At 44.6% G+C, this 21,293-nt stretch overlaps 2 long non-coding RNA genes across 3 annotated transcripts in view; one reads left to right on the top strand and one right to left on the bottom strand.

The window, feature by feature from the left end:
* Positions 1 to 15,598, bottom strand: part of LOC137326147 (uncharacterized) — a 49,852-nt gene extending 34,254 nt beyond the window's left edge. Inside the window, exons 1-4 of one of the 2 annotated variants that reach the window (XR_010964123.1) lie at positions 15,508 to 15,598; positions 15,077 to 15,236; positions 12,616 to 12,673; positions 11,285 to 11,469 (exon numbers count right to left, since the gene is read on the bottom strand). This is a non-coding gene — a long non-coding RNA (uncharacterized lncRNA). Of the gene's footprint in view, positions 1 to 11,284; positions 11,470 to 12,615; positions 12,674 to 15,076; positions 15,237 to 15,507 lie in introns of those variants that run through there. The other variant, XR_010964122.1, reaches the window with a different exon arrangement.
* On the top strand, positions 4,848 to 8,495 carry LOC137326146 (uncharacterized). Its single transcript, XR_010964121.1, has 2 exons — positions 4,848 to 5,133; positions 8,029 to 8,495. It is a non-coding gene; the product is annotated as an uncharacterized lncRNA (long non-coding RNA).
* Positions 15,599 to 21,293: the final 5,695 nt, after the last annotated feature.

Raw genomic sequence — 21,293 nt, 5'->3', positions numbered from 1 at the left:
TTAAGTTTTGTCTGACTGAACACACTTCAGCTCTGTTTTGGCCTGTCTTATCTTTTTGCTTCTTTGTGAGCATTGTAAAGCATACTTTAACTCTGAGTTTAGAATCTAGGATTTATTTTAATAACAAGGTGTCTCTGAAGCTGTACATTAAAAGATTGTAAATTCTAGTGTGCATGTTCAAACAGATTTGACACAAAAATATAGATCAAATGGCACTTCTAAAAATAATTAAGCTTGTGCCCTATATATAGAATTAATAAGAACCATTCCTGTCCTACCTTAGATTTCATCCCCTAACTGACAACTTTTTTCTTTCAAGAGCAATCCAAGACTAATCCCACTGCCTTTGCTCTCTCCTCATAGCCTTATATTGTCCTATTCTTCCCTTAAAAGATGCAATGGTCTCTGCCTTAACCATTCTCGATAGCAAAGCATTCCATGCTCTATCAACTCTGTGTAAAGAAACTTCTCCTAATCTCTCTTCTCACTTTCTTAATGACATTTTAAATCGATGAACCCTCATCACTGACCCCTCCCCCAACCAGAGAAAATAATTTGTCTCTATTCATCCAATCACAATCCTTTGCAATTTAAAAAATCTCTATTAAATATCCTCCCAGCCTTCACTGCTCCATTCGAAATAGTCCCTGGGGTAGAGATTGTGACACCGCTGCACCGAAACTCATGATACAAGAGAACAATGCCAAATCAGTCCTCTTGCATCATGAGGACGCGACCAGCATACTAGGTGTGCTAGTCACGCCCCAAGAGGCAATGCACCGTTCCTGATGAAGATGAAGATTGGCCCATGGTAAGTGCGGAAGGTGGGAGGGGGGGAGCAAGAAGAGGCAGACTGCAGCCTGCAAATTCAGTGTACAGCAAGGAGGCGTACTCCTGGTCCTTCTAGCTCCACGTTCAGGTAAGTAAAACAATTTTTACTTATTTTTTTGGTAGTAGACTCCAGTGGCTCCTTTAAGGACTGCTGGTTTGGCCGTGTCAAGGCCTGAGAAAACTGATCGCAACATGGGCCGTGCGTGTGCAGTCAGACGCGATGCAATTTAACAAAGGGGTCTGAAATGGATGGTAGGGCCCTCCATTTGCATAGGCAATGGGCTGAACACTCTTATCAGGCAGGCCCCCAGGATGACTAACGAATGCCCTAATCAATATGCCGACCGCTGCACACCCTATATGTTTCGACCAAGTGCAATCGGGAACAGTTTAGTAGGTTTTGGACCTGTTTTGCGCTGGAAAAACGGGTGAAGCAAGGTCCAATTTTGCCCCCGCAGCATCTCTAGTCTCTTATCCTTGATGGCGTCCTGATGAATCTATGTCATACGATCTCTATGGCTTTAATGAACTTTGTATAAGGAGCACCCGTACAACTTTATTATTACTTCTTCACTTTTGTAATCTATGGGGGCAATTTTCAACTGCCTGTTTCTTGCCTGAAAAATGAGTGGGCAGGAATTGAAAATTGGCAGGCACATTGGCCATCCCATTGACGTCCAAGGCCCACCTGATGCAATTTTAAGGTGGGTCTGTAAATGGGCGAGCAGCCCGCCTACCTGAAATAGCCAGGAGACTACTTAAATATGCAAATCAGGGTCCAATGCCAGTTGAATGATCTCAATTACAATTTTGAGGTACAAATGAGCATGCCCATGCACACTCCACCTAGTTTACACCAGGCATTAAGCAACCTAACCAGTGGTCCTTAAAGGGACTGCTGGAGACCGTTTGTGTGATAGCCCAGAGAACATTTCATTAAAAAAAGAATTAAAGGGACCAGATCCTTTGCTGGCCTGTTTGAGATCCTTCCCCACCCCCATTCCCGCCTTCACCCCGGATTACCTCATCTCCGCCCAGATGCAAACTGCCAAGAAACTCAGCATGGGACCCAGCCAATTTCCCACACTCCCACCAATGGCGAGCTGCAGTGGGTATGGCCGCTTGGCACCTGCAGTTTATAGGCAGCGTGTAAATGAGGCCCAGGCATCAAAATGGGTCGGGCCTCACACCAGCCACAACCAACGGCCACTATTTATAAAATCTAGTCATAGTCAACAGTATAAACCATTAATCTGCATATAAGTGAGGAGCCCACTGTGCCCAGCTGCGGCACACTTACAATGTTGAAAGAACTAACATTCCATCTGCCTTATTCCATTAAAATGTGCACCCTTCCAGCTGAGCCTTGTTATTGACGTTAGAAACAATGGATCGAGCACCATGGTGACTGAATGTAAAGTGAGGCAAGACTAAAAGAAGAAAAGGCTCAGCAAATGTAGCACAGGAAAACATTATACACAAGTGGTTGTATGTTTCACAATAACAAAAGCCACAAATATAAATCAGAATAAAACCTTACAGCACACACATTAAAAATGAATAGATTCTCTTCTAGTCATCGAAACATTTGATATTTTATAGGGTTTCTAGATGGAACAAAGTAAACTTCTTCTCATCCTAAAACTGTCGCCCCAGTTTTAGCTCGGGGTTGGGAAATCGGGTGGGGGAAATCGGGTGGGTGGGGCGCGGAGTGAGCGAGAAGCCCCCATGAAGCCCATGGAATAAAAGGGGCAGTGGCAGCATGGATACAAAATTGGCTAATTGACAGGAAGCAGAGAGTAGTGGTGAATGGTTGTTTTTTGGACTGGAGGGAGATTTACAGTGGTGTTCCCAGGGGTCAGTACTAGGACCATTGCTTTTTTTGATATAAATTAATGTCATGGACTTGGGTGTACAGGGCACAGTTTCAAAATTTGCAGATGCCACAAAACTTGGAAGTGTAGCAAACAATGAGGAGGATAGTCATAGACTTCAACAGGACATAGACAGACTGGTGGAATGGCCGGACACATGGCAGATGAAATTTAACACGGGGAAGTGCAAAGTGATAAATTTGGCAGGAAGAACGAGGAGAGACAATATAAACTAAATGGTACAATTCTATAGGGGGTGCAGGAACAGAGTAACCTGGGGGTATACGTGCACAAATCTTTAAAGGTGACAGGGCAGGTTGAGAAAGTGGTTAAAAAAGCATATGGGATCCTGGGCTTTATAATAGAGGCATAGAGTACAAAAGCAAGGAAGTTATGTTGAATACTTATAAAACACTGGCTCGGCCACAACTGGAGTATTGTGTCCAATTCTGGGCACCGCACTTTAGGAAGGATATGAAGGCCTTAGAGAGGGTGCAGAAAAGATTTCCTAGAATGGTTCCAGGGATGAAGGACTTCAGTTACGTGGATAGACTGGAGAAGCTGGGGCGTTCTCCTCAGAGCAGAGAAGATTGAGAGGAGATTTGATAGAAGTGTTCAAACTCATGAAGGGTTTAGATCAAGTAAATAGAGAGAAACTGTTCCCATTGGTGGAAGGGTCGAGAACCAGAGGACACAGATTTAAGGTGATTGGCAAAAGAATCAAAGGCGACATGAGGAAAAACTTTGATACACAGCAAGTAGTTATAATCTGGAATGCGCTGCCTGAAAGGGTGGTAGAAGCAGATTCAATCGTGGCTTTCAAAAAGGAATTGGATAAATACTTGAAGGGAAAAAATTTGCAAGGCTACAGGGAAAGAGCGGGGGAATGGGACTAACTGGATTGCTCTTACAAAGCGCCAGCACGGGCCGAATGGCCTCCTTCTGTGCTGTAATGAATCTATGACATCGCCAGTGTGAGGGCTGGCCGATTTTAACTCCTGGACCTCATTTTAATATGATTGACAGGCTGTCCATCCATCAGGATCGCGTTGGGAAATGGGCAGCTTGCCGATTTTTGCAGCGCAATTTCCAGCAGGCCTCCCAAGGCTTAACGTGAGAATGCACCTCTTAAAGTAAGGCTGTATTCTCTGACACTGTGTGTAAAGAATTATCTTCACAATGATGAGTCCCAAGTTTTCAGGTGGTTCCCTGGAAGTCCTCATAGAGAAGATCAGGGCAAGGGGGGAGGTACTGTTCACCAGCACCTGCAGGGCATTGCTAGGGCCAGTATCCAGCAGGCCTGGACAGAAGTGGCTGACAGGGTCAGTGTCAGCAGCATCACCCCCAGGACCTGGGTTCAGTGTAGGAAGACGTTCAATGACCTGACAAGAGAAGCAAGGGTGAGTACAGCTCTTCATTTCTCCACCTCTCTCAACAACACCTGCCAACACTCCTTTCATCCTTTCCCACACAACTCTTAATAATTCCCTCCCCTCATCACATCCTTTAGTGTACAATCACATGGGCACACTGCAACACCTCTCTTTCTCATTCCAAACACACTCACCTCTTCCTTTGCTCTCTTCACACCAGACACTAACAGCATTCTCTTCTCACATCCTAGCACTTGAACAACCAGCCTCTCTTCCAAGCACTTCACATTCACATTCAACACCCTTGGCGTTACATTCATCACCTGTCCATCCTCATTCTATTTTGGCTCTTCTCCAGCTCTCAGCACATGCACGATATGCACAAGTCCTACACATCTCCACTTATCTTTTCAACACCCACTCATTAACCCTCCTCCTTTCTTTCTGCAGGACAAGACAGCACATAATGCGAGGGAGAGGACAGAGACTGGGGAATAAGCACCTAACATTGTAGACATCAGCCAAGCGGAAGACGAAGCCTTGGAGATTAGTTGCCTGGGCGAAGCCATGAGCATCGGGGAAAGCGAGGCTGCCAGCTTCTCTGAGCAGGTTGCCTGCATATTACTTGTAACCTTTCACATCAGCAGATATTCAGCTAGCTTCACAACTTCAATCTGCATTCTCAAGACCTCTAAGAGGACTTACTAATGTCTCTCAGTGCCATCCTAATACTTGTTCTCTTTTCTTTCCTCTAGGTCCTTCTCAGCAGCAAGAGCTGAAGAAGACACCTCGGAGAAGGACAATCCTCCTGAGAATGCACCACCACACGCTCCATCCCTCCCAAGCACCAGCCCAGCATTGGAACTCCGCTCGGGTTAGGCAGTGAACTACCCAGCACGAGTGAGCAGCTTCAGGTACTGGTGGCAGGGACAGCCCAGGAGACAGCTTGCTAGAGGGCAAGGTCCTCTCCAAGCTCTGCGGAGGAGGAAAGAGATGAGGAATTCAGGGGCCCAGCATGAAGAGAAAACTGCTTGCCTCACAAGCAGTTATAACAGGTATTGGAAGTCCTACCAGGGAGTTTCCGCTCAATGGCTGAAAGCATGGAGGAGTCTGCTTCCAGTCTTTTTGGCCTCATCTCAAATGTCATTAGCACTCGGCTCTCTACAAAGAGAATGTGGCCATTGTTTCATTTGGCTGTTGATAGTCAGTAATTTACTACAACTTTTTCCCTCATTTAACAGAATCCCTGCATTTAACCTTTCATGGTTTTAATGTCTAACCTTAACTACAGAACACATAAGCTGTATTTTCAAAGCACCTTTTTCTCATTAGATCTGGTTTTGTTTCTTCAGTTACTATTCACTTTCCGTGTTGTATGTGCTGATACTAACAATATTGTTACAGCAAGTGTGCAAAGGGGAGTGCAAAGGTTACCATGACAATGTGATTGGTTAATCCGATGAATCATTGTTCCAGTTACTGAATTACAGTGATTTTGTAAAAGTCAGAATTTGACAGTGTCTCATAAAGGAAGTTCCCCAGAGACAATCTTCAATCAATATTTAAAAAGTGGAATTCAAATTCTAATTAGTTCATGAAAGTGGATTTATTTTGGTTCAACCAGGAATGGTTGGACTAAATCCTATCAGGACGTTTAATTCGCTATGAATATAAATTGAAACTGGGCATCCATGAGGCGCTGTGGGCCATCAGCAGCAGCAGAATTGTATTCCAGCACAATCGGTAACCTCATGGGCTGGCATATTGCTCACTCTACCATTACCAACAAGCCAGGGGATCAACCCTGGTTCAATGAGGAGTGCAGAAGAGCATGCCAGGAGCAGCACCAGGCGTACCTAAAAATGAGGTGCCAACCTGGTGAAGCTACAACTCAGGACTACATGCATGCTAAACAGCGGAAGCAACATGCTATAGACAGAGCTAAGCGATTCCACAACCAACGGATCAGATCAAAGCTCTGCAGTCCTGCCACATCCAGTCGTGAATGGTGGTGGACAATTAAACAACTAACGGGAGGAGGATGCTCTGCAAACATCCCCATCCTCAATGATGGCGGAGTCCAGCACGTAATTGCAAAAGACAAGGCTGAAGCGTTTGCAACCATCTTCAGCCAGAAGTGCTGAGTGGATGATCCATCTCAGCCTCCTCCCGATATCCCCACCATCACGGAAGCCAGTCTTCGGCCAATTCGATTCACTCCACGTGATATCAAGAAACGGCTGAGTGCACTGGATACAGCAAAGGCTATGGGCCCCGACAACATCCCAGCTGTAGTGCTGAAGTCTTGTGCTCCAGAACTAGCTGCGCCTCTAGCCAAGCTGTTCCAGTACAGCTACAACACTGGCATCTACCCGACAATGTGGAAAATTGCCCAGGTATGTCCTGTCCACAAAACGCAGGACAAATCCAATCCAGCCAATTACCGCCCCATCAGTCTACTCTCAATCATCAGCAAAGTGATGGAAGGTGTCATCGACAGTGCTATCAAGCGGCACTTACTGACCAATAACCTGCTCACCGATGCTCAGTTTGGGTTCCGCCAGGACCACTCGGCTCCAGACCTCATTACAGCCTTGGTCCAAACATGGACAAAAGAGCTGAATTCCAGAGGTGAGGTGAGAGTGACTGCCCTTGACATCAAGGCAGCATTTGACCGAGTGTGGCACCAAGGAGCCCTAATAAAATTGAAGTCAATGGGAATCAGGGGGAAAACTCTCCAGTGGCTGGAGTCATACCTAGCACAAAGGAAGATGGTATTGGTTGTTGGAGGCCAATCATTTCAGCCCCAGGACATTGCTGCAGGAGTTCCTCAGGGCAGTGTCCTAGGCCCAACCATCTTCAGCTGCTTCAGCAATGACCTTCCCTCCATCATAAGGTCAGAAATGGGGATGTTCGCTGATGACTGCACAGTGTTCAGTTCCATTCGCAACCCCTCAAATAATGAAGCAGTCCGAGCCCGCATGCAGCAAGACCTGGACAACATCCAGGCTTGGGCTCATAAGTGGCAAGTAACATTCACGCAAGATAAGTGCCAGGCAATGACCACCTCCCCCTGACATTCAACGGCATTACCATCGCCGAATCCCCCACCATCAACATCCTGGGGGTCGCCATTGACCAGAAACTTAACTGGACCAGCCATATAAATACAGTGGCTACGAGAGCAGGTCAGAGGCTGGGTATTCTGCGGCGAGTGACTCACCTCCTGACTCCCCAAAGCCTTTCCACCATCTACAAGGCACAAGTCAGGAGTGTGATGGAATACTCTCCACTTGCTTGGATGAGTGCAGCTCCAACAACACTCAAGAAGCTCGACACCATCCAAGATAAAGCAGCCCGCTTGATTGGCACCCCATCCACCACCCTAAACATTCACTCCCTTCACCACCGGCGCACTGTGGCTGCAGTGTGTACCATCCACAGGATGCACTGCAGCAACTCGCCAAGGCTTCTTCGACAGCACCTCCCAAACCCGCGACCTCTACCACCTAGAAGGACAAGAGCAGCAGGCACATGGGAACAACACCACCTGCACGTTCCCCTCCAAGTCACACACCATCCCGACTTGGAAATATATCGCCGTTCCTTCATTGTCGCTGGGTCAAAATCCTGGAACTCCCTTCCTAACAGCACTGTGGGAGAACCTTCACCACACGAACTACAGTGGTTCAAGAAGGTGGCTCACCACCACCTTCTCGAGGGCAATTAGGGATGGGCAATAAATGCTGGCCTCGCCAGCGACGCCCACATCCCGTGAACGAATAAAAGAAAAGTATGGAATAATTGGGCTAGTCTTCCGTTTGTGGTTAATAAAAATAGTCGCATTCTCAGCGCATTGGTTGCATGGCAGCCTGAACCCACTGGAGTCCGTGGCATTGAGTCATTTAAATAATTTAAATACGCTCCTTTCATGTTTTTCACATCTGCAGGGAGTGTTGCTGAACCTGCGGCGAGGTGTGGGGAGGAGGTGATCCAAAGAGCAGCAGCTCTCAAAGGGCTGCTCTGACATCACTGAAGGCATGTGGGAGCGCTTCGGGGACCTGCGCCATACCATGGAGCAAGTGGCAATTCCATAGGTTCCTGTGGAGAACTCTCTGAGGACACAGGGCTCAAACTCATAAGCAGTTTTGCTGGGCAACACTGTGTCTGCCACTATTGAGACCTTGGGCTCCAATTTACTGAGGATGTGACTTCTGGTCTATAACTATTGGGGATTGGTTTAGGAGGACCTTGATGACAGGCCTCGCACCATCACACTTGCTGCTCCCACTGAGATGGCACTTGGAAGGAGTAGGAGATCAGGGACTCACATCCTACATGCCACTGAGGGCAAGCATGGTGGAAGAATATATTAACAGAGGGACACGTGAAGTAATAATAAAATGGTTGCACCATGTTTGAGGATGATATATTTTGGCAGAAGACATTGATGTTTTGGGGGCTAATGTATAGGGATTGTAATGAAGAGAGGGGCATTTAGGCCATTATGTTGGTAAGGGGCACCTTTCTTTCTCCTCAGGAACTACTCCTCCTATCAAGGGCGGCCATTGGCAGGCCCAATGGAATGCCCATGCTGATCATTGTGCTTGCAGCTTCAGTTGGCAACTGGAGACAGCAGAAATGCTGCTTTTCGAGCTCTGCACCAAAGGAGAGCTGAATTGCTGTAAAACACCAGCAAGCAGAAGGGAAAAAATAAATGCACGAGCCGTGAAGTACAAAAATATGTTTAGCACCTCAGAAACTGCAGGAAAAATGTAGTTTCAACAATTTGGGAACCTAGCTTTAAGCGGTGGAGGCCTCGGCGAATGATGAGCTGTGCTGCAGCAGACCAGGGGACTTCATCGCAGGATCAATTATAATGAACTCACATCATTGGGGCTGGGGCTGAGGCTGAAGCCAGCATACACTTGCGGCGTGGCATCGAAAGCTTGAAAAAACTTCTCCCACAGAATCGGGGGTTGAGCATCAAGTTCTGCTGGTGGAGACTCCACATCCCCAAGGAGGCTATGCCAGCAGACTCCTGTGGCATCACTACAAGATATAAATGGCTGACTAGCTGCTTTGCTGGAAGATTCTTGCACGAAAGAAGGTCTGTCAGGATGGTCAAGAGCCATCACAATCGGGCAGGGAGGAACGCAGTAACACTTACAAATAATGTGGGCTGATAGATCACACAAAGTGGGATAAACATCCTACATTGCCATAGATAAACTATGCGTGAGCCAAACAAAAAGACTTACCATGATCTTGTCATTTTAAACCTTTGCATTGCACTATAGAGCAGAACACAGCCTAGGTCTCTAAGGGACAGAACGCAAAGTTGCATACGGATCAGAAACACTACAAGTCCAATCTTCCTTTGTGCCAAGAGTGACTTAAGACACTGGATAGTTTTCCCCCTGATCCCCGTTGACTCCAGTTTCATTAGGGCTCCTGAGTACCTCACTCAGGTCGAATATTGCCTTGATGTCGAGGGTGGACACTCTCACCTCAACTCTGGAATACCAGGTCTTGTGTCTGTGTTTGGACCAGGGTTGTAATGAAGCAGAGTGGTCCTGGCTGAACCCAACTGAGCATCAGTGAGGTAGTTATTGGTGAGTAAATGTTGCTTGATTGCACTGTTGACGACTCCTTCCATCACTTTACTGATGATTGAGATAGGCTGACTGATAACTCTAAAATCTAACTGAGTTTTATTGTCTACATTGATGTAAATTTGTCATTGTGTGAAATACTCTTTCAGGCTTCTACGCATCATAGCAGTAAACCTTAGATTTCATGATAAGCACAATGACTTTTTATAACTTTGCATACTCATTGAACACAGCAAACTCTGTATGTGATCAGTGACTAGTAGTTCATCATGCAAGGCCTGAATAATAAGAGCAATGTGTACAGATTCACCACATCCTCTATCAGATAGACTCCGCTCCACTGTTAAGTCATGCAGTTCTTATTTCCTGTAACGGTTGTATGCATAAAGGGGTTTTAGTCATGAGGTTATATGAAAATATATATTTATATCATCCTCAAGGGAAAGAGTGTAGTTGCAATACTTATGGGCGTAAACTGACATATATAGAGGGAAACTGTTTGGAGAGAGGCTATTAAATTTGGGGGAATAACCTTGCTTTTGTTTATTTAATGGGTTATCTTGCCTTGAGATATCAGCCTGTGCTGATAGGCTGCCGTACTTCCTAGTGAAGAGAAGTTCATCTTGCAGCAAGTAAAGCAGTTCCATATTGTTTTGCAGACTCTCTGCTGTGCTGTACACTTGCCAGCATCTTCCACTTTCTGATTCATCTGATATGTCTCCAAAATGACACAGGGATTACAGAATGCCAAAGAGCTGTCTTGCAAGATGGTATATTCCATTTTAAAAACATTTACAATTTTAAGTGAAATATTCATGACTCGATAAGCACCTATAAGCATCTAGTTAATATTAGTGCACTGCAGGTGAGTCAAATGTGAGTTAACTATAATTCCTATTTTTTTGGTGCACCATCATTTCCACAAAGCTTGACTCAGTGCAATATCTTTAAGATCTGATGCATTAGTACTAATGCAGAACAGAGAAGCTAACAAAATTACACTTGCTGTGAAGTTTAATCACTCTTTAACCAGCACATTTGGTATGTAGGGGTTACAGTGAGTAAACTACAGCTGTGGAATAAGCAAGGTGCAGAAAGCCCAGGTTTACTTATGATGCCCTGTAATTGATTATAGTTGACAGCATAAGGAAGTAAAAAAGATTGTTCCTTATAGGTTTGAAAGGAATCCAACAAATACACAGGAAGTTCAGCAGACACTGGAATCAATCATCACTAGGGTCAAATTGGTGGGGTTGATTTAAACCCACTCTGCAGAAACAGGGCAGTGGGCCCACTAAAATCAATCAGTTTGACTTACCGCCCCATTCCAGCTATAATCCCACTGGCACCCATTTTAACTCCTGATTTCATTTAGGTGGCTGAAGTGCCTGCTGGAAGCAGGCGGGTGCCTCATGAATACATTCAAATCGGGGTCCTATGATGTATTTAGGACCCTGATACGATTTTAACTGGATGGGACGGAAGTCTCGACTGCTGAGTAAAACCTCATGGGACTGGCTTCAGCACTGACTGACTGGCTGAGAGCCCTATTTAAAAACGCACTCAGCATTATAGTGATTTGTGTACTATTGTGCCTAGCGGATTTCCAAGGGATTTTTGAGTTTGGAAATTGCCTGTTTCTGTGTTTTTTTGTTGCTTTACTCACACTGATTAAGCTCTCAAAGCGTCTCATGAGTGCCATTTCTTCTTCATTGCTTTGGGTGGAGGAAGAGGAGCAGCAGCAGCTTCTAGAACCAGGATAAGCAGCAGATGGGCCTGTTAGAAGACAGTAGGTGAGGGGGCTGCTCGTGCTAAATAAATGAGGCCAGATGACCAATTTGCCGTGGTGCTGTTGCCGGCCTCATTAGGCAACGTGTGCAGCACCTGGATCGCAGTCCAATTCTGGCTTAATCCAATGTCTAGGCCAATGTATGCAAACTCATGAACTTACTGCTTAACATACATTTAGTGCAAGTGGTAGTACAATCTCTGAATAAACTTTATGGATGCACAAGGTAGAATTTTGTAGCAGAAAATCTCTAAATTCTATAATCCAAAAAAAATTTTGTACATTATAGGCACAAAATTACAATAGTTTAGCATGATGTGTACAAGATGCAGTGATGCTGGGGAAAGGCCACTTTGAAGAATTATAAAAATGGCTGTTCTGCGTGGGAGATGCCAGTGATGTACCATATTTTTACTGCAAAAAATACACCAAATATAAATGGCATGTTGTCAGAAATGGCATGTGCCAGATGCATGCAGACCACATGGTACTCAGTAATTGCCTAATGCTGGAACTAGTCACTAAAAATGATTTAAAAAAAATGTTGTCTCACAGTAAAGAGCGATAAATTCCCGCATTAAAAATTGATGGAAGTTTGCAGCCATTCCAGTGGAGTTCTGCCAAACTTTAGGGCAAGAGTCCACTCAGAATAGCCATGGACTTTTGGAGCCATTATTTTTAATATAAAATTCAATCATTTTCTGGAGGGAATGCTGCCTGATTTCCCTCCCCCTCTCCCACCCAGGAATATCCATAATAGTATGTACTGTGGTCATCTGGGTGGGGGGGAATCTCGATTTGGAAGGGCTGTGTACAATTTACATTTGCTGCCTATACTCCTGTATTCTAGAAGTCATATGGAATGCCCAACATACATACCCTGATCTCCCAATAGACAGAAAAACACCTTGCTAACAAATCATATCGTTTAAGGTAAAACTACTCATCAAACTTATTGCAAGACTCAAACTTATACCAAAGCAAAATAAAGCAGCAAATAAAATAGCAATCCAGTGCTTATACGTTCCTGATATTTTAAACCATTTTCTGTGACCAAAATAACAAAGCATTTCAAATTCTCAGAGTCCTTTAAATGAAGTCTTTTGATGAGTTTTTGAAATTTAAATACACACCTTTGCCTCAGAGGTTTGCCTCATCAAAGTATCTTGGAAACACATGGGACTGAGTGAACTAAAGATGAGAAGAGATCGTAAGGCTTTTATGCTAAAAAGAAACCTTTCATATCACAAATAAAAACAGAAAATGCTGGAAATACTCAGCAAGTCAGGCAGCATCTGTGGAAAAACAAACAGAGTTAACGTTTCAGGTCGATGACCTTTCGTCAGAACTGGAAGAAGTAGAAGATTTAATAGTTTTTAAGCAAGTACAGAGCCAGGGAAGGGGGGAGGGGAGGGGAGGGGAGGAAAGAACAAAAGGGAAGGTCTATGATAGGTTGGGGGAAAAGAGTGATTAAGGACAAAATGGATGATGGTGCAAGGCAAGGAGAATGCTAATGGGACAAGTAAAGAAACAAAAGATGGGTCTAGAGGAGCTGGAAATGGCAACAACAGAACCATTACCAGCACCTGCTGTCCGAAAAAATGAGAGCAGTGGTTATGATTTGAAGTTATTGAACTCAATGTTGAGTCCGGAAGGTTGTAAAGTGCCTAAACGAAAGATGAGGTGCTGTTCCTCGAGCTTCCATTGAGTGGGATGGAGAATTAAAATGGCAAGCGACCAGAAGGTCAGGGTTATACTTGCGGACTGAGTGGAGGTGTTTAGCAAAGCCATCATCCAATCTGTGTTTGGTCTCCCCAATATAGGGGAGACCGCATTGTGAGCAACGAGTACAGTATACTAAATTGAAAGATGTACAAGTAAATTGCTGTTTCACCTGGAAGGAGTGTTTGGGGCCCTGGACGGTGGGAGGGAGGAGGTGAAAGGGCAGGTGTTGCAACTCCTGCACTCGCATGGGAAGGTGCCGTGGGAAGGAGAGTGGGTGTTGGGGGTGATAGAAGGGTGGGCCAGAGTGTCTCGGAGGGAACGGTCCCTTCGGAATGCTGACACGAGAGGGGAGGGGAAGATGTGTTTGGTGGCATCACGCTGGAGGTGGCAGAAATGGCAAAGGATGATACGTTGAATGTGGAGGCTGGTGGGGTGGAAGGTGAGGACAAGGGAGACCCTATCGTGGTTCTGGGAGGGAGGGGAAGGGGTGAGGGCAGAAGTGCGGGGAATAGGATGGACACGGTCATGGGCCCTGTCAACTACAGTGGAGGGGAATCCTCTGTCGAGGAAAAAGGAAGACGTATCGGAAGCATTGGTGTGGAAGGTGGCATCGTCAGAGCAGACGTGATGGAGACGGAGAAACTGGGAGAATGGAACATATCACAAGTGCTAATTTTGAGACAACAATGGCTTCCCTAACAGGATACAAATAAAGGAACAACCATTACACATAATGGGTGTGAAACTGGTCACCGCCAATGGTGCAAATCAGGCTGTTAGTGAATCGGCAGCCCATGTTACACATGGAAAAGAAAATTGAGGGCGGTGTAAAACTGGCTATCGATTCATTATCAGCCTGTTTTGTACCACTGGTGGTGACCAATTTCACCCCCAATGGCAGTCTCTTTCTCGCTGTGGCAAACTTGCATACATTGTCTGAGGAATTAATTAAACCAATTTTGACTTGATAAACATATGCCTGCAAGTCATTGATATAAATAGACAGACCATCCTCTAAAGCTAGCACCAAAACTCTTGACAGAGCCTCTTACACACCCCTCTCCCCACCCCAACCTCCATTGCATTGCTTCCAGGCTTTCAAGCTAAAAGGACAAAAATAACTTAACAGAAACAGCAGCCATGGCCTCCATTTAAAAAAAATCCCAATTCCGTGTCCACAGTACAATTTAAATAAAAATATATAACATGAAAATATTTGATAATTTGTATCAGGACAATTTCTCATTTCTATCAAATTCACAACTCACTGTGAAATAGCATAAAATAAGAAAGGACATGCATTTCTATCACACCTTATCACATCTTCCAGAAATGTCAAACACAATATTTTGAATTGTAGTGATTGCTTTTATGTGGGGCAAATGCAACAGCCATTTCTGATTATGACTATGACCAGTTAATCTCTATTTGGTTGAGGAAGGAATGTTGGTCAGGAAACAGAGAGCTCATGCATTGAATCAGTAAAGAGGGCATCAGCATAATATTTTATCTGAAGGACTCCATCCTCAACAAGGCAACACTCCCTCAGTGCCACACTGGAGTGTCAGCCTAGATTGTGGACTCAAGTACTGTGGTGGGATCTGAATTCTCAACCATCTGGTTCAGAGACAAGAGTGTTACCAATTGAGCCAAACTGGCAAGTAGTACAAAAATGTCTTACAAGGGAAAACTAAATAATTCATTGTACACATGGTGCAAATATTAAGCTAATCCTTATATTTAAAAATGTATGTAAAGAAAATATGGTAAACCTGCCCCATAGGCTTGAGAATCAAACAAAACTAAAAACTATGCTAACATATAAAATTCACATTCCTGTGGCTTTCTGACCAATGCAAAGGTTCTTACAATTAAGTAGTTGTATTCTAGCGCAGAGCATATCTGGGGTTAAACATGTCTCCTTGAAGAAATAGCCTGTGGAACTCCAAGTGTAGTCCTAGCTAGGAACAGTGCGAATTCAATTAATGATCTTGCCGCAAAGTTGTCTTCCGCCATCTTCGTATACACGCTGTCAAGTACAAAAAGCAGTTAGTGTTGTAGGCACTGAGAAATTTGCTCCCCCCTTCTGTTGGTTACAAGAAAATCGAGTAGCAACAATATGCACCACCCATCCACAGTTTTGTATGTTTATCAAGATTTTCTACATTAAATCTGACTTATGTATATAGTACAGAAAATGGTAATAGAAATTAAAGATTTTTATTTTATGAGAATAATTGAAATGTCAATATTTAAAATAAAATAAACTACCAGAAATTTCAGAGGCAACTAAAACTTACGAAAGGTTGAAGAGGAAATTAGAAGTGTTGCTGAACAAATGTGTTCCTGTCTGAGGAAGTACAGGCTTACCACAGATACTAACCAAGAATCATAAAAATGGCAGCTGGCAAAGAAAGAGGCAGCCTCCGTGTTTCCTGCAAGAGCATCAGACAAACTGAATGGAATTGAATTGTGGTCGACTCTTACCATTTTTAATAAGTGGAGAATTCTTTGGTGTTACTTTGACTTCACAACAGCACAATTTTTGTGATTGCACTTGAGCAAGTTTTATCAGTGATTATTACCTCATTGTATACACTGAGTTCAATGTCTGCATCTTTAAAGACACAGCAGCAGTACCATGTCACATTTATCATTGTGAATGAGACCTTGTTTGTATGTTAATTTGAGAACAGTTCATTTTCAAGTTTACCTGATATCTGTGAAGTTTGTGACTTTAAGCTGCAGGTTGCCTGTGACTCAAACTTGCATGCCTCAATTAGTTGAGTTTATTAGCTCTCAGCCAACCCATTAGATGAAACACTGTGCAGTAGTGTCATGCTGTAGCTCAGGACGGCGAAGAACGGAGATATAGTTTGCCATTATCTGCCACTGACACTATTTGAATTCTTATGGAGCTTTAATACCAATTAATCAGAAGTCCGCAGACACCCACCTCTCTCATTGTGAGAGATGGTGCGATGCTGAGTAACTTGCTTATTAGTGGGGAAATGAAGAGAACAAAATAAACCTATTTGTTTTCTTATATCCTTAATTATGCAATATAAGTATAATGTATCATGCATCCAAAACACCTCGTGTGTCAAATTTAACACTTTTTTAAAAAAAAGCCAATCATTTCTTACTGTTTTTTCTGACCTTAATAATCTGGCCTCTCGCCAAGATTTACAAGCAGGTGCCAATGTACAGAAACTTCCCTCAGCAATTAATCTTTAATTGATCTTCGGGTTTAAACCATTTCCCCACAGGATGTATCTGAGTAGTGGCCTTAAAAGAACAGGCTAGATTAAACACATCTGTGGGCAATCACATCTGTGCTCCAAAACTCAAACTACCCATAAGTAATGTCAAGGAAGATCAGTCAATCTTATCAGAAATGTGATAAACCTACTCTTCTGGCTTCCCCAATGGTCAATAGCCCAGTGTATAACTAAGCCATACAGATCAGACGGCTCCAGGTTTGATTACTGGTCTTTGCTGAGTTAGCCAATCTCAACTGAGGCAGCAATTGGGCTGCCTTAACTTTTCTCAGCAATCTTGGATAGGGAGAAGAAAAATCATCCAGGGTTCCCCCATCCGATTACTTCAATGACCTGTGCTGGAAAGTGTTCAAAAATGGATGATGAGTAAGGGCAAGATAAGGCTCAGTTATGATGTCTTTCATAGTTGACTAGTCTGTTTAGAGTCATAAATGACGAATAGTCATTTGAACGAAGGACCAAACAGCTGCTGAACCCCAGCTAACGCCAGTGCCTTCTGGGTAGAAGGGAAAGAAAGCTATTATTCATCTTTGTAGTTCTTGAGGTTATTTGTAATCAACTGCTTTAGCCAGTGCAAATATTTAGATAGGCACATTCAAAATACTTGTTAATTTGCATTGCAAACTAAAGTTAATAGAATCGTAGAATAATAAAATGGTTACAGCACAGGAGGCCATTTGGCCCATCGAGCCCATGCCGGCTCTCTGCAAGAGCAATCCAGCTAATCCCACTCCCCCGCCCTTTCGTGTAGCCCTGCAAATTTTTTCCCTTCGAGCACTTATCCAATTCCCTTTTGAAAGCCACGATTGAATCTGCCTCCACCACCCTTTCAGGCAGTGCATTCCAGATCATAACCACTCGCTGCGTAAAATGGTTTTTCCTCCTGTTGCCTTTGGTTCTTTTGCCAATCACCTTAAATCTGTGTCCTCTGGTTCTCAACCCTTCCACTAATGGGAACAGCTTCTCTCTATCTACTCTGTGTAGACCCCTCATGATTTTGAACACCTCTATCAAATCTCCTCTCCATCTTCTCTGCTCTAAGGAGATCAACCCCAGCTTCTTCAGTCTATCCACGTAACTGAAGTCCTTCATCCCTCAACCATTCTAGTAAATCTTTTCTGCACCCTCTCTAAGGCCTTCACATCCTTCCTAAAGTGCAGTGCCCAGAATTAGACACAATACTCCAGTTGTGGCCAAAGCAGTGTTTTATAAAGGTTCATCATAACCTCCTTGCTTTTGTACTCTATGCCTGTGTTTATAAAGCCCAGGATCCCGTATGTTTTTTTAACCACTTTCTTAGTCCTGCCACCTTCAACGATTTGAGCACATATACCCTCAGGTCTCTGTTCCTGCACCCCCTTTAGAATTGTATCTTTTAGTTTATATTGCCTCTCCTCGTTCTTCCTACCAAAATGTGTCACTTTGCACTTCTCTGTGTTAAATTCCATCTGCCACATGTCTGCCCATTCCACCAGCCTGTCTATGTCCTCTTGAAGTCTATCACTATCCTCCTCACTGTTCACTACACTTCCAAGTTTTGTGTCATCTGCAAATTTTGAAATTGTGCCCTGTACACCCAAGTCCAAGTCGTTAATATATATCAAGAAAAGCAGTGGTCCCAGCACCGACCCCTGGGGAGCACCACTGCACACCTTCCTCCAGTCCAAAAAACAACTGTTCACCACTCTGTTTCCTGTCACTTAGTCAATTTCGTATCCATGCTGCCACTGCCCCTTTTATTCCATGGGCTTCAATTTTGCTGACAAGCCTATTATGTGGCACTTTATCAAATGCCTTTTGGAAGTCCATATACACCACATCGACCATATTGCCCTCATCAACCCTCTCTGTTACTAATTGGTTAAGTTAGCAAACTCTTTGCCTTCACATATTCTGCCAAAAGTAAAATAGGCCAATTTCTTTCTACATTTCTGGGGAAAATATTGTGTGATACTTGATCTATAGCAACTGGATAGCACCAATTCCAATACATTATTTGATTACATTCAAACCTATATCAGGAGTGCTCCTATCTACAAAGAACATCTGAAGTCAGCACAAGGGAGATAATTGCAAGGAGTTTTCAAAATGGCTTTATTTCACGATAGGAAGAGTTCAAAACCGTACTGTCGTCTTATCAAAAAAGCTAGCTGAACTAAGGTTCCCAGTCACATCCGTCACAGTATCTCTCATTGCTGTGTCCATTTGTGTTAATGAAATGTTGCAACAAGACTGTTAAAAATTATATTTTTGAATTTGCAGAACGCACCTGTGAAGAACACAAACTGGTCAATTTTATTGAGGTGCATATTGGTCGAGCATTCACTCCACCCACTCAGTGATGTCAGTGTGTGGATTATCGTGATCAGACTTCATTTGAATTTGATTGACGAGCTGCTTGTGCTAATTGCGCTGCTTATAGGTAGCTCGCCGTTTGCGGGGGCAGGAAATCTAGTGGGCCTGACTTCTTAAAGCCAGCCTGCACCTCTTAAAGGAGCTCTTGTTGCAGGCCGATGTTTGTGCTGTCCTGCTTCTTCACCATCCTCAATGTCATCTGTGTCATCTTCATCATCTGGTTAAAGGTTCTCATCCAATGTGTTGTTTCTGAGAGGAATCACGAACAAGTGTGCAAGAGATGGGCTGTGTTTCAAGACAGTCACTTTCCTGTGCCACCTGTTGGAGTGAGAATTGGAACCCCACACCAGGGCATGCCCTGAACTTCCTGTGGCAGTGAAGGTCACCGTGGCCCTAAACTTTTATGCCTCTGGCTCCTTTTAATCTGCTTCTGGTGACCTCAGCAACATCAGTCAGTTCGCTCTGCACATGGCCATCCGGCAGGTTATTGATGCACTGTTTGCTTCAACAGTTCATTAGCTTCCCCATGGAGGCTGACAAGCAGAAAGAAAGAGCACTGGGATATGCCCACATTGCTGAATTGCTGCAGGTGCAAGGCATCATAGACTGCACGCATTTAACCTTGCGTGCTCCCCATCAGGAACCACTTCTGTTTCTCAACAGGAAGAGCTTCCATTCGCTCAATGTGTAACTTGTTTGTGACCACAGACAGCGAGTCATGCAGGTCTGTGCCCAGTTTCTTGGCAATGGTCACGATGCTTTCTTACTGCACTAGTCCTCAATACCCCACTCTGTTCCACCCAAACCATTGGGTGGTTGGTTGGCTGCTAGGGGACAAGGGAAGGATCCTTCAGTATAACCCAGAGTGAATCTCAAGATTTGCCATTATTTGCTGCATGCTCCACAATCTTGCCACCCAAGGGTGCAGCAAGCTCCCAGAGTTGTTAGGCAGCAATTTATTAAGGAGAGAGGCTGGCAGGGGAGCAGGTGTGCTGTCATTCTGAAAGAGGACAGCAAGTGCCTCGCTAATGGAGCCAATGCCACTCTCAGGGGGCTCAGCCTCACCACTACTCTGCACAAAAACCGAATGCAGGCATGTTGGGAGACTCTTGGAGTCCCTATTCACAGTCTCCTTCAGGCTTTGTAAACTAGAGGAGATGCTGGACCCCAGAGTCAAGATGGCAGCAGTCAGAGATGTTACCAGAGGCCCCGCCACTGTGGGGCCCCCTGCAGTGCTCATAGAGCTGACCACTCACTCCAAATTTGACAGCATGATCTTGATGCCATGCGCTAAGACAGCACACAAGTTGGAGCTGGACTCCTCCAAGCTCTCCGACGTTGTGCACAAGCTCATTGGCAGGCAGCCCAGGGCACTTAGAAGTTCCATGCAGATTACCATCAGTTTTCTTATGCATGGCGGGCCCTCTGTACCCTGTGCAGCAGGGCTGGGATGTGAACTGCTTCCTGGGCCATCCTATCCCCCTGCCTTTGTTCCTGCACACTCGTGCTGGGTGCATCTCCATGTGCTGACACCTCTAGCCTACCGTCTGAACTACACGTGGTGCTAGTTTCTGAGCTGGTGTCTGCAAGTGTAGGGTGTAGAGATGGCTCCTGTTCTGCAAAGGAGCAGGAGTAGACCATTCAGCCCCTCAAGCCTGTACCACCATTCTATCAGATCATGGCTGGAATTGTACATCAATTCCTTTTACCAGCCCTTGATCCATGTCCCTTGATATACTTACCTAATAAAAATCTGTCGACCTCAGTCTTGAAAATTTCAATAGACCCAGCATCCACAGATTGTGCTCCCTTCTTCTGGATTCCCCAACCAGAGGAAATAGCTTCTTTGTATCTATTCTACTGAATCCTTTTTATTATTTTAAACACCTCAATTAGTTCAACTCTAAACCCAGGTTTATGCAACCTTTCCTCATAATTTAATCCTTTTAATCCTACGAGCTGCCCGCTTCTACTTCTTCTTCTGCTCCCTGAGCGGTGTGAGGAGCTTCTGGACCTGAACAGAAGAAAGGAACAAGAGTTAGCATTTAGTGGCATGGGTGAGTAGAGACAGGTGATTGGCTTCTGAATGCAGCAGCAATTCGACATGCATCACGTGTACTGGTGAAATTTAAGTGGGAAGGGAAGGATGGAGACCTCCAGTTTCGCCAGACCCCACACCCCTGACATGCCCCCTGCCTCTGATGTCCATCACCTGCTCTTCAAGTGAGGACAGCACATGGATGAATGGTGTCCCTCCTCTTGTGGCTGCCTGCACCTTGTTACTGTGTGCGAGCTTGGCCTGCAAGTAAGAAGGGAGTGTGTCAGTGTTAAGAGTAGTGAGAATTTTTGAAGACATGCATGTCAGGGTAGAATAGTGTTGCTGGTGTGCAAAAGGTGGCAGAGGTGTGAGGAGGTGACGGAAGTCAGTGAGGAGAGTAGCAGGTGCAGAG

The sequence above is a fragment of the Heptranchias perlo genome, chromosome 10 (genome assembly GCF_035084215.1).
Source record: "Heptranchias perlo isolate sHepPer1 chromosome 10, sHepPer1.hap1, whole genome shotgun sequence".
In the NCBI taxonomy this organism is placed as follows: domain Eukaryota; kingdom Metazoa; phylum Chordata; class Chondrichthyes; order Hexanchiformes; family Hexanchidae; genus Heptranchias; species Heptranchias perlo.
The sequence above is the reverse complement of the archived record's forward strand: the minus strand, read 5'-3'. Positions and strand labels throughout refer to the sequence as shown.